This window comes from Balaenoptera acutorostrata, chromosome 2, assembly GCF_949987535.1.
Source record: "Balaenoptera acutorostrata chromosome 2, mBalAcu1.1, whole genome shotgun sequence".
NCBI classification, from domain to species: Eukaryota; Metazoa; Chordata; class Mammalia; order Artiodactyla; family Balaenopteridae; genus Balaenoptera; species Balaenoptera acutorostrata.
This window is the reverse complement of record NC_080065.1, coordinates 170,302,267-170,316,657: the sequence shown is the minus strand read 5'-3', so window position 1 is coordinate 170,316,657 and position 14,391 is coordinate 170,302,267. Positions and strand designations below refer to the sequence as shown.

The 14,391-nt window shown below is 42.5% G+C and overlaps 1 long non-coding RNA gene across 1 annotated transcript in view; it reads left to right on the top strand.

The window, feature by feature from the left end:
• Positions 1-5,251: 5,251 nt before the first annotated feature.
• Positions 5,252-14,391, top strand: part of LOC130707094 (uncharacterized) — a 29,588-nt gene continuing 20,448 nt past the window's right edge. The window contains exon 1 of the long non-coding RNA XR_009007084.1: positions 5,252-5,644. This is a non-coding gene — a long non-coding RNA (uncharacterized LOC130707094). The remainder of the gene's footprint in view (positions 5,645-14,391) is intronic.

The window sequence follows — 14,391 nt, the reverse complement described above, 5'->3', positions numbered from 1 at the left end:
TGCTATCTGGATGTGTCTTGGAATCAGTAGCAAAGGAGAGTTGCCAGCCCCTGGGAAGATGTGGGTGGTTTGCAGGTGGCTTGCTCTGGAGCTGAAGACCACGGTGGGAAGTCTGCAGCCTCGGGCTGCACTTAGAACCATGGGAGGGGATGGGCCAGCTCAGTTCGGGATGGGACCTATAAATAAAACTTTTTTCTTTTCCATTATGGCTTATCACAGGATATTGAATATAGTTCCCTGTGCTAGACAGTAGGACGTTGTAGTTTATCCATCCTATATTTAATAGTTTGCATCTGCTAACCCCAAACTCCCAATCCAACCCTCCCTCACTGTTTCTCCCCCTTGGCAACCATAAGTCTGTTCTCTATGTCTGTGAGTCTGTTTTTGTTTCCTAGACGAGTTCGTTTGTGTCGTATTTTAGATTTCACATATAAGTGAGATCATATGATATTTGTCTTTCTCTTCTGACTTACTTCACTTAGTATGATAATCTCTAGGTCCATCCACGTTGCTGCAAATAGCATTATTTCATCCTTTTTATGGCTGAATAATATTCCACTGTATATATGTACCACATCTTCTTTATCCATTCATCCATCAGTGGACATTTAGGTAGCTTCCATGTCTTGGCTATTGTAAATAGTGCTGCAATGAACATTGGGGTGCATGTATCTTTTCTTTCTTTCTTTCTTCTTTCTTCCTTTCTTTCTCTCTCTTTCTTTCTTTCTTTGTCTCTCTCTCTTTCTCTGTTTCTCTGTTTCTCTCTTTCTTTTTTCTTTCTTTCTTCTTTTATTGTCACACGGCATGTGAGATCTTAGTTCCCTGAGCAGAGATGGAACCCATGCCCCCTGCACTGGAAGCACGGAGTCTTAACCACTGGACCACCAGGGAAATCCCAGGGGTGTATGTATAGTTTTGAATTAGAGATTTCTCCGGATCTATGCCCAGGAGTGGAATTGCGGGACCCTATGGCAGCTGAATCTGTTCCTGCACGTCTCACATCAACCACCTGCACTCCAATCCTTGCTCTCAACGTCATCTTTGGGGAACCCAACCTGCGACAGGGACCTTGACAAGAAGAAATGGCTCAGGGAAAAGCTACCTGCACAGGGAGGAGATAGAGGCCATCGCCCCTGGGGTGCGGCGGGGAGAGTGGGCACAGAGATTTGTCATTTCACCCCCGATACTCATCTCAGCCCTCCTGGCTGCCCCACACTAGGTCACCTCGGGATACAGAGGTGACCCAGTTAGAGCCCCTGCCTGTGCAGGAAGCTGGGGGCACCAGCGGGTCTGAATCATATTAGTGCAGGGCCTCCCCCGCGGCACTGGGGCTATTCGGGGCGGGTCACCCTCTGCTGAGGGCCCCTCCTGGGCACTGTGTGGGGTTCAGCAGCATCCCTAGCCGCACCCATTTGATTCCAGGGGCCCCTCCCCCCGAGTTGTGACAACCACAGATTTTCCCCACACATCACGGAAGAACTGGGTCAGGCGGGGGCAGGATGGCCCTGGGCGAGGACAGTTGTGTGGAAGCAACCAGCCTGGCCCAGGGCAAGGTCTGCCCCAATCCCGTCAGCGCCTGCATTTAGAACTGCCCCTTTCCTCTCCCACCTCCCCTGCCCTGCAGTGGTCTCCGAGACATCATCCCCATGTAATAAATCACACCTTCTCAGTTTACTGTTTGCTGCCCTCGCTAGAACGTGAGCTCTTTGAGGACAGGGATGCGGTTATGTCCCCAGCACCTAGAAGAGTGTCTGCTGTGCAGTAGATGCTTCCTAAATACTTTCTGAATAAAGGAGTTGAATAAAGGGATGAGTGGATGAATGAATGAAGGTTACAATGGAAGGAGGGGGGAGATGCCCTTTCTAGCTCTCGGGGGTTGGGAGATCAAGTGAAAGATCCGTCCTAAATAGGCTGACCAGCCTTCTGGGGTTCCCCGCGACTGAGGGTTTCCCCAGAGTTCCAGCGCTCAAACCTGAGCGGTCCTGGGCAAACTGGGGGCGGGTGTTGGTCACCCTATCTAAACACAGTAACAATTCCAGCTGCAGTAGCAATGGCCAATGACCTCTACGGTCTTATCGACCATGCACAGTTCTTTACCTGGCGGGGAAGGGTGGGCCGGGATTGGAATTCTGGCGATCCAGGGCGGGTGAGGGCACACCCGGGCTTGTGTAGGGGAGTCCAGGAAGGTTCTGGAGGAAGTGACAGTGACACAGGAGGGAGGGAGGAGTCGAAGGAAGAACGTCCCACATGACAACGTGTGCCAATGGCCCTGGGCCCAAGGTCACACCTGACCAGGGCTTGCTTTTTTTTTTTCTAATTTACTTTTTCCCACATGGATATGCAATTGTCCTCATGCCATTTATTGAAAACTCCTTAATTTCCCCACTTTCTGTCATAGCAAGTTCTCATATATCTGTTTCTGGACCTTTATTCTATACCATAGAGCTATACGTCCCATCCTTGCACCACTAGGGCTGTTTCATCACTATAAGTTTATTTTTTATTCATTTATTTTTTTTGGCCGTGCCGTGCGGCATGTGGGATCTTATTTCCCTGACCAGGGATCGAACTCGCGCCCCCAGCAGTGGAAGCTCGGAGTCTTAATCACTGGACCTCCAGGGAAGTCCCCAGGGCTTGCTTTGACATCCATCGAATGGTGGCAGGTGGGCGCGGGGAGCAGCTGTCTGTGAGCCATCCTGTGTAGAAATGCAGGGTGGAGGGGAGGACAGATGGAGCGGGAGGGGAAGAAGCAGAGGAGGGAGGGAGGGAGGGAGGGAGGGCAGGCGAGAGACAGAGAGTTTCCGGAGACTACAGCTCTGGCCGTGTCCTAGGGCATGAAAGCTGAAAATAGCTCCTAGTGCCGGGAGCCTTGGAGCCGGAGCCTGGGAGCCAGGGTGACTGGCTCTCCTCCCTGGTGTGTGTGTGTTGGGGTGGGGGGGGGTGGCTCTGGGCTTCTCAGGCTGGGAATGGGGTGCACAGAGCAGGGACGGAGCGGGGACCCTTCTCTCTGGGACCTCGTGGGCCATCCTCAGCTCACAAAGCTGAGCCACTCCTGCCCTACGAGTGGGGGGCTTCTCCTCCCTGTCCCCTGGATCACACCCCCTCACACACAACTTCCCCGTGTGTGTTCCCAGCAACCAAGAGAGTCTGTTTTTAAAAGATTTGGGGGAGGGGGGTAAACATACAAACAAGAGCAGAATGGATACTTTTTCAGAATGTGAATGGCTCTGTGTAAGCCCACCCCCAGGGTAACCACAGTCCTGACCTCTAACACCCTTGACGAGTCAGCCTTGGTCTGGGCTTGCGGACCCACGGAAGCTTCCTCATCCCCTCCTTCAGATCCCGTCGCTCCCTCGGCGTCTTTGTGAGAAGCACCCGGGGAAGTGGGACTGCTAGGCTGTACTGCTGCTAGAACTCCACCTGGGCTCCACCAGGCTCCAGCCCCCCGCCCTGTGCGCCTCTCTGACCCTGAGGCACCTCAGCTGGTAGGAGCCGCATCCCCTTCCCTCCCGGGACTTGGGACACTTAAGGCAGACACCGAAAGGACAAGCCTTTGGCTCCCTGGCTGGCAAAGAGCAGCTACTCAATTGTCATAAGTGTCCGTATCAGTGAGGGTTCTCCAGACAAACAGAATCCATAGGGTGTGTGTGTGTATATACAGACACACGTACATATGTACACGCATACAAAAATAGACAGCTGTGTATATATGCCGTATGCATACACACATAGACACATATAGTATATACAATACACACATACATATATACACACATATAAAATGCATAGTTTGTATATATACAGTATGTACATATACGTATAACACATGCAATATACACACCTAGGTACATATATATCATACATATATACACACATACAAAGATATTTAGGTGTGTATATAGACAGTATACATACATACACATATAATATAGGCAATACATACACGTATATATACATATAGACACACATATACACCTACATATAAAAGCACATAGCATAAAAATATATATGTACTGGATATATAAATTCATCGTATATATACATACATATATCATATATATAAGATATAGACACATACATATATACAATGTATACACACACATACACACCTATATGTAAATATGCGCATGTACATACACATATAAATACATACGCAAGTGTGTATATAATAGTATATACAGATATACATATAATACCTGGAAACATATACACATACAGGTATACAACATATATACACACCTATATATAAATATACACTGTATACATACATACATACAGTGTACATATACTGTATATATACACACGCCCATATATTAATATATGGGTGTGTGTATATTTACAGCATGTTCACATTTATAATATGTATTCTATATATATACACAGACATTCATGTATACAATATATACACACAAATATATAGGCTTGTATGTATACTGTATATAGTACTTACACATATACTACAAACGCACGCACATATAAACATATGTGTATACATATATATAATATGTATACACACATATACAAATTAATAGGCTTGTATATATTCAGTATTTTTACATATATAGTTTTGTTTTAAGGAGTTGACTCATGTGACCGTGAGGCAGGCAAGTCAGGGCAGGACTCTGGGCTGGAGACACAGGCAAGAGCTGATGTCCCAAGGCCATTGGAGGAACAGTTCCCTCTTTCTACGGAACCTCATTTTTCTCTCCAGTCCTTCAACTGATGGACGAGGCCCACCCACGCCGCGGCATTGACAATCTCCTTTACTCAAAGTGGACCAATTTCAGTGTTCATCTCTTCTGAAAAATACCTTCCTGGCCACATCTGGAATAATGTTTGTGGCTGCCGGGGCCCCACGCAGTGCGCACATGAGATTAACCATCCCCGTGGCGATGATGACACTTTATTTTCTCCCTTGACCATTGTCACTACTATTCCAATTAAAATGGCAGCGCCATGAGGGCAGGGCATTTCCTTTTTTGCCAGTACTGAGCGTCCAGGGTCTGGTGCCTAGCATAGGCTAAATACACGGCATTTTTGTGAACAGAAGCCAGGATTCCGGCTGTCATACTTAATGAGGAATTATAGTCTTATTATTGGGGGGGGGGGGCGTGTCACGGTACGTCAAGGGCGGGAGTCGAACCCGCCACCCCAGGCCCCGAGGTGTCTCCCCGGGTCCCCACTTCGGGCCGGTGGGGGTGGCCGGGGGCAGCCGAAGACGTGCGTGCGTGCGTGCGTGAGAGGGGGCGTGTCCACGGGGCGGGCGGCGCTCGCCACGAGTGAGTGGTTCAGCTCGGCCCCGGCTCGTTGTGCTCGCCTCACACCGGCCGGAGTTGGCAGCAGCGCTGGAGGCCCCGGGCCGGTGACCACAAAGAGGGAGCCGGGGGCCGGACGGGAGCGCGGCGGCGGCGGCGGCGGCGGCGGCGGCGGCGGCGCCGGCTGAGGCCCAGGCCAGGCCTCCTCCCCTCAGCCTCCCGCCGGCCCGCCCGCCTGTCCCGCCCCCGCCGGCGGCGCCCCGCCCCTCCCCTAACCGCCAGACTAGCCTGGTGGGGGGGCCGCGCGCGAAGACATGGGAGAGAAGCTGAGGCTGGAGTCGCCCGTGGGGGCCGAGCCCGCCGTCTACCCGTGGCCGCTGCCGGTCTACGTGAGTGCCGCCCGTCCCCTCTTCCCGGACCCCCGCCCCTCTTCCCCCACGGCGTGCGCTGAGCCCACCGAGAAACGGAGCGACTCGAGTCGCCAGACCCTTTGGAGCCCCCCTTCCCGCCCCCCCGTGGTTCTCCGCGGCCGTTCCAGCCCCCGCGCGCAGAGTGGGCAGAGGGGAGCCGGGACCGGCTGGGGGCGCAGACTCGGCCGCGGGGACCCCGTGCTTCCGAGGGGCGCCCGAGCCGGGCTGCCGTTGGCTCTGTAGGGCTGGGGACCCCGGTCCCCCCGGGCCTGGACTGCCGGCGGGCTTGCCCTTCCGTACTTCATGATCTGACACGTCGGGTTTCTTTTTCCTGACCGGCTTTACCAGACTTTACCTGACCAGCTTTACCAGCGTCCCCTGATAATGTGTTAGATATTCAAGTTTTAGGGCCCGGTCCCAGCCCTATGGAATCAGCAACTCTGGTGGGGCTCAGTGATCTCTGTTATAACAGGCCCTCCAGGTGATTTTTATTCACCTTAAAGTTTGAAAATATCTGCATTGTCAGCTGACCAAAGCGTCCACCAGCAGGTGAAGGGGAGTGGCGCCTGCAAAAGATAGGGACTGGCCAAGGCAAGTACAGGAGCATTTGCCGTGGTAGTAATGGAGAATGCCTTTTCTCCACTGGTTGGCACAGACTAATATCTGGGAGCAGTGGCAGGGTTATTTAGGATGCTTTACATTTCAGTGTAGAGTGACCGCTGTCCTGGTTTGCCAGGGACTTCCCCTGTGTGAGCACTTAAAATCTCATCCTGGCAAACCCCTTAGCCCTGGGTTTGAAAAGCTTAGGGAATAACATGAAATTTAGGGGAAACAAGATGTAGGTTTTGGGCAAGTCACAAGTGCTAATTAAAGCTAAGCAAGTATGGACAACATCTAGCCTTCTTTACCCTTTTGCGGGGAGGTAAATCTGATTGGGTGAAAGGACTTACTGTTAAGAGATCTTTGTAGAAACATCCCCTTCTGCTTAGTCCGCTGGTTCTCAGTTCTGGCTAGACATTGGCATCGTCTGAGGAGATTTAAAATGATTTTATTGGTCTAGGATGACCAACCGTCGGTGTGAGGGTTTTTAAAAAGTGCTTCAGATGATTCTAATGTGCAGCCAAATTTAGGTGCCACTGCTTAAGCGTTTGAACCGCTGCTACATATTTTCACCTCATCTTCCTATGAGAATATCCAATTGTAGTTGAGGTTTGTTCTTTTTCTTTTTCTTTTTTTCACTGTCTTATTATAAGATTTACTGTCTTAAATAAGATTGAATGTACAGAAAATCCTGCTAGTCCATCTGGTGTAGCTGGATACCCAGAATAATATCGTTAAGATATGTACCATTTAAGTATTGTGACTGGCCTTTTAAAAATTAACATATGCATTAAATTAGTGTTGATAGTATAGATCTCTTTCGAAGTTGTCATGTTGGGGAGCTATACCTCTAATCTGCTGCCATTGCTAAATATCTGGACACCTCTTTATTAGGAATTGCTTTTAAAACTCTTTAGGGATTAAAACCAAGATTGCTGTATTATTTGTACTGGGACCACAAAAACCTCACAAAGTTCCCCCGCTGTACCTTCTACTCCCATCTCTAACCCTTGGCAACTTCTAATCGGTTCTCCATCTCCACAGTTTTGTTATTTTAAGAATAATATGTAAACATAATCATGAATTACTTCATCTTCGGAGATTGGCTTTTTAAAATTTTTCCCTCGGCATCATTCCCTTGAAGTTCATTTCAATTTTTGCATATATTAATAATTTGTTCCTTGTTGTTGCTCGGTAGTATTCTATCATAAGATTTTATCACAATTTGTTTCAACATTCACTCATTGAAAGACATTTGGGTAGTTGCCAGTTTTGGGCTATTATAAATAAAACTGCTATGAACATTTATGTGTAAGTTTCTGTGGGAACTTCATTAAGTTTTTGTTTCTTTTGGATAAATGCTCAAGAGGACAATTACTGCATTGTAGGGTGAATCTACTTTTAGGATTAAAAGAGACTGTCAAGCTGTTTCTCAGAGTGGCTAAACCATTTTATATTCCCACCAGTGATGTGATATAATTTTTCTACGTACTCGCCAGCATTTGATGCTGTCACTATACTTTAATTTTAGTTATTCTCTGATATGTCATTATGGTCTTAATTTGCATTTCCCTAATGGCTAACGACGTTGAACATCTTTTCATGTGCTTCTTTGCCATGTGTATATTCTCTTCCATGAAATGTCTGTTCCTGTCTTCTGCCTATTTTCTAGTTGGATTTTTGTAAGTTGTTTGGAGAGTTCTTTGTATATTATAGATACAAGTCATTTGTCTCATCTGGGATTTTCAAATATGTTTTCCCACTGTGTAATTTGAGTTTTCATCCACTTAAAAGGATCTTCTATGAAGCATTTTTCACTCATTTTGATGAGATCCAATTTATCAGTTTTTGCTTTTATCGATCATACTTTAGGTGTCAAGTCTAAGAATTATTCACCTAGTTCTAGATGCCAAAGATTTTCTCCTATTTTTTTTTTTCTAAAAATGTCCTGCTTTTACATTTAAGATTATGATCCACTTTGATTTAATTTTTGTGTAAGGTGTGTAAGGTTTAGGTTAAGGTTCATTTTTTATTTGTTTGTTTTTGTCGAGGGATGTCCAACTGTTGCAGTACCATTTTTTGAAAAGTCTATTCTTCCTTGATAGCTTTTGCACTGCTGTCAAAAACAAGTTAAATGTATTTATGTCAGTCTCTTTCCGGGTTCTCTGTTCCATTCCATTGATCTATGTATCTAGCCTCCATCATTACTGCAAAATCTTGAAATTGGGTAGATTAATTCCTCCCATTTTAATCTTCCTTTACAAATTGTTTTAGCTATTCTTCAGCCTCTTCTTACCATATAAATCTTAGAATAAGCCTGTCTATATCCACAAAAACCTTGAGGGCATTTTAAGAGTAATTGTGTTAAGCCTCTTAACTTGGGGAGAATTGACATCTTTATTATGTTGTGTTTTCTAATCCATGAACAAGGTATGTCTCCCTATTTGTTTGGGACTTTTAAAATTTTCTTCATCAGCATTTTGTCATTTTCAGTATAGAGGTCCTATAAATGTCTTATTGGGCTTACATTTAAGTATTTATTTAGGTCAGTTGTAAATGGCATCACATATTTTTATTTAAGCTTGTACACATTTGTTATTAATACATAATTTGATAAAATTGTGTTGATCTTGTACTCTAAAACATTTACAAACTAATATTATTTCTCAAGCTTTTTGTGGATTCCTTGGTATTGTCTCCATTTAGATTGTCATCTCATCTTCAGATGTAGACAGTTTTACTTTTCCTTATTCAATAGAATAGGATATATTACTATTCAACATTCAGTAGGATATATTCCTTCCTATTCAACATAGTAGGAATAGTCCTTTTATCTTTTAAATAAACTTTTTAAAAACTTAACTTTTGAATGTATGTATTTCTTTATTTTTGCTTTATTTTCTTACTAGAACCTCCAGTAATATATTTAATAAAAGTGGTGAGGGCAGATATCGGTGCCTTGTTTCTGATCTTACAGAGAAAGCATTCAGTCTTTCACAGTTAACTATAATGTCGGTATAGGTTGTAGATCATCTTTATGAGTTTCAGTATGTTCCTTTTCTATTCCTAGTTTGCTTGGAGTTTTCTTTCTTCTTGTTTTAAAATCATGAATGGGATTGGATTTTGTCAAATGCTTTCTCTGCATTAATGGATAGGATTATATGACTTTTCCCCCTTAATCTATTGGATATGGTGGATTGCATTATTTGATTTTCAAATATTTAACCAACTTTGCATAACTGGAATAAATACCATTTGGTTATGGTATATTATTCTTTTTATATATTTCTGGATTTAATTTGCTAATATTTGGCTGATGATTTTTACAGGCAATTTCATAATAAATATTGGTCTGTGATTTTCTTCTTTCTATACTATCCCTGTCTGGTTTTGGTATCAAGGTAATACTGGCTTCATAAAATTAATTAGGAACTGTTCCCTCTACTTCTATTTCTTATCAAGTCATGTAAAATTGGTGTTAATTCTTTAAGTCTTGGGTAAAAGTGAAACATCTAAGCCTGAATATTTCTTTTGGGAGTTTTTAAATGAAAAGTCAGTGTTTCTAATGGTTACAGGAAAATTGAGATTATCTATTTCATCTTGGCTGAGTTTTGGTAGTTTTGGGTGTAGAAGCATGGGTCCATTTCATCTACATTTTTGAATTTATAGTGTAGACTTGTTCATAATAACTTGTCCCTTATTAACCTGCAGGATATGTCATGGTATCCCCGGTTGCATTTCTGATATCTGTGATTTGTGCCATCTCTCTTTTTATCTTGATCAGTCTTGCTACATCTTTATTGAGAAGATTGTTTATTTCAAAAAACCAGCCTTTTGTTTCATTGATTTCCCCCCCCATTTTCCTGTTTTCAGTTTCATGGATTTTTGTTTCATCTTTATTATTTCCTTCTTTCTGCTTGTTTAGTGTTTTTTCCTCTTCCGTTTTTACTATTTTAATATAGAAAATTAGATGATTGCTTTGTAATATTTACTTTCCCAATTTAGTGCTATAAACTTCCCTTTCAGCATTGCTTTCACTTCATTCCACAAACTTTGATCTGTTATACCTCCATTTTCTTTTATTCTATGCATTTAAAATTTTTTCCTTGACTTTTTACCCATGAGTTATTTGGAATTGTGATGTTTAGTTTTCATGTGATTGAAGATTTTCCTGTTGTCTTTCTGTTATTGACTTCTAGTCTGATTCCATTATGGCTAGAGAACATACTCTCTATGATTTTAATTCTTTTAAATCTGCTAATGTTTTTTTATCACCCAGTATATGGTATATGAGTGAATGTTCCATGGACACTTGAATATGTATTCTGCTTTTATTGAGTGTGTTCTTTAAATGTCAGTTCTATCCTGTTGATTGATGATGTTTTCAGTTCTTCCATATCCTTGCTGATTTTTCTCTCTGGTAGTTCTATAAATTGCTGTGTTGAAGTCTCAAATAATAATTGTAGATTTAAAATTTTCTCCTTTTACCTTTTTCAGTGTTTGCTTCATGTGTTTTGAAGTTCTTTTGTTTGGTGCACACACACTTAGTATCACTAGGTCATCTAGGTGGATTATTCCTGTTATCTTTATGTAATGACCCTCTTTGCCCCTAATAATTTCCTTTGCTCTGAAATCTACTTTATCTGATATTAATATAACCATTCCTGCTTTTTCTGATTAATGGTCATATGATATATCTTTTTCATCCTTTTACTTTGAACTACCTAGATCATGATGTTTAAAGTAAGCTTCTTATAGACAGTATATAGTTGGATCATGCTTGTGATTTTTTTCATCTACTCTTCCAATCTCTGTCTTTGACTTGGTTACTTAGATCATTTGCAGTTAATGTAATTATTGCTATGTTAAAGATTAGGTCTACCATTTTATTTTTTGTTTTGTCTTTTACCTTAGTTTCTGAATCCTATGTTTCTCTTATTTTGCCTTCTTGTGGGTTACTTAAACATTTTTTAATAAGTCCATTTTAATCTAATTTACTTATAATCATTTGTGTATACTGTTTGTATAGTTTTCTTAGTGGTTGCTTTTGGCATTACACTATACATATGTAACTTATCATAGCCTACTGGAATCAGTGTTTTATTATTTCAAGTGAAGTTTCAAAATGTTACTTCCATTTAGGTCTCTTAGTATTCCCCAGTTTTAAAGTATGATTTTCTGTAGTATTTCCTTTAGATACATTGAGAACCACATCAGATGGTGTCATAATTTTTGCTTTGACCATCATATAGGATTTAAGAAACTCATGAAGCTAATGAGAGTCTCTTATATTTACCCCATTTGTTTTCACCCATTCCATTGTTCCCCTTTTCTTTCTGAAGTTCCCAGTCTTCTGTTATTGTTTTTTTATGTTTTCATAACAGTAGGTGATATCTGGGCTTTCCAGTGCCATTGGATATGAGTTTCAGGAAACACTGAGCCTGGCTCACTTAATGCTGCTGAGTTGGAGGGTTTGTATATGTTGGGCCTGTTGGCACAGCAGATGCTAGCAGATTAGACTAATGTTGATGGGACTAGTGCCCCAGGAGGATGCATTCCCATTCAGGCTATGCTGCTGCTACAGTTGATCAAATCCCCCTCTACCCCAGGTGTGGGGCAGTGAGCTGCTGCTGTCACTGCTTCTTTATTAGGCTGCTTTTGCCTCAGGTGTGTGGTGGGATCCCTTGGAAGCTGCTGCTGCTGTCAATCACAAGGTTAAATTCATTTTAGAAATATTTAAATATAAATATGTAGCCTGGCTCTTGTAGGACCTCTGTACTTGTTTTTTATTGCTTTCATACGAATTACCACAAATTGAGTGACTCAAAACAACGTAAATTTATTACCTTACAAGTCTGACATTGGTCTCAATTGAGTCAAGTAAAAGTGTTGGCAGGATCGACAGATGAATGGATAAAGATGTGGCACATATATACAATGGGATATTACTCAGCCAGAAATGAAATTGAGTTATTTGTAGTGAGGTGGATTGACCTAGAGACTGTCATACAGAGTGAAGTAAGTCAGAAAGAGAAAAACAAATACCGTATGCTAACACATATCTGTGGAATCTAAAAAAAAAAAGAAAAAATGGTTATGAAGAACCTAGGGGCAGGACAGGAATAAAGACTCAGCCATAAAGAATGGACTTGAGGACACAGGGAGGGGGAAGGGTAATGTGGGATGAAGTGAGAGAGTGGCTTGGACATATATACACTACCAAATGTGAAATAGATAGCTAGTGGGAAGCAGCCACAAAGCACAGGGAGATCAGCCCTGTGCTTTGTGTCCACCTAGAGGGGTGGGTTAGGGAAGGGAGGGTGGTAGGGAGACGCAAGAGGGAGGAGATATGGGGATATATGAATATGTATAGCTGATTCACTTTGTTATGAAGCAGAAAGTAACACACCATTGTAAAGCAATTATACTCCAATAAAGATGGTTAAAAAAAAAAAAAAAGTGTTGGCAGAGCTACATTCTTTTCTGGAGGCTCTTAGGGGTGTTTCTGTTCCCTGGACTTTATCAGCTTCCAGCGGTCACTTATAGTCCTTGACTCAGAGTCCCCTTTCTCCACCTACAAAACCCAAAATGTTGCATCTCTCTGATTCTGCTTCTATTAGGACATCTCTCTCTTTCTCTTTCTACAGTTGGGAATGATTTTCTGCTTTTACGGACTCATGCAATTAGATTTGTTCCATGAGGTAATCCAGGATAATCTTTCTATCTCAAGGTCTATAACTTCAGTCATATCTGCAAAGTCCTCTTTACCATGTAACGTAAGATATTAATAGGTTCTAGGGATTAGGGTGAGGGCATTTTTAGGAGCCATTATGCTGCCTACCACACCCTTAACAAGTGACCTTGAGAAAGTTACTGAGATTTTTAAAGCCTTACTTTCCTCAAACATAAAATGGAAAGAAAGATATCTAGTTAATATCATGAAAGTGAAACAGTATATATGAAATCAACTAATTCAAAAAGTAAGATTTCTTCTTTTTCTTTATGATTTACGTGATTCTCAGAGTTCAGGTACTTGAAGAGTTACTTTTTTTAAAACAGAGCTAAGGAATTTCAGGGTTCAGGTGCTGTAAGATTGTCTGAATTATCTGAGTAACAATTAGCTAAGCACAGGTGTAAAGCATTTGATTTACTCCCTGGTGTTCTTTATCTTCTCATCCCACTAAATCCATATCCCTTGTCTAGCTCCAGCCAGTAGAGTCAGAGCTTGTTTTACTGTTAAACTAAAGTTCAATTTAAATTCTCTCTACATCTCCAGATTCTCAGCCCTGGTTGCATATTACAATCACCTGGGAAGATTTCAAAAACTACTGATGCCTAATTTCTACCTATCATGGATATTTGAGGAGGGGCCTGGCATGAAGTGCTCTAGCTTATGGTTTGTGGAGCCAAATCATAGTCTACACTGAGCCAAATCATTTGCGGTATCACCTCTAAAAAGGAGTTTATCTGTGGTGACTAATGCTCTTCCTTTGTCAGTATGCTTGATTTGTCCCTCTTTGGAGGAAAAAAAAAGGGGGGGGGGGGAAACCCCAGCAGTTTGGCTGCCTGAATTACAACCTGATGCTGTGCAATTAGTGTTGGCTCAGAGCGCACATCTTCGGATACCCATTCTCTCTCCTGCTCCCTTGCGTGAACTTATATCCTTGGGCAGTTTTTCATCCACCACCCTCTTTTGCTTCTAATCTTAGCAAGTAAAGTCTCCCCTTAATGAAACAGCATTTCATGAGACTTGCTGGGAGCATAGGTCTGTTCCAGACCTATCATATGTTAGCTAAAACAGATATAAGTGATGTGTTTTTGGCATTCATCCTTGTGGGTTGGAGAGAGAAGACAGCATTTTATCCTTTTAGGTGTCATCTGACTGGGCAAATGGGCTCTTTCCCTCTGCTGCCTACCATGTCAAAAACTGAGGGTGTTACCTCTAGAAGGTATCTTCTAGGTATCAAAATAGTTCAGATAAGTCAAATTTCTCAGTAAAAGATGGTAAAACTATGGCTTAGGTGGTTAATTTTACATGTCAATTTGTCTGGGCCACCATGCCCAGTTATTTGGTGAAATATTTTTCTGGATATTTCTGTGATGGTGTTTTTGTGTTTTTAAAAATT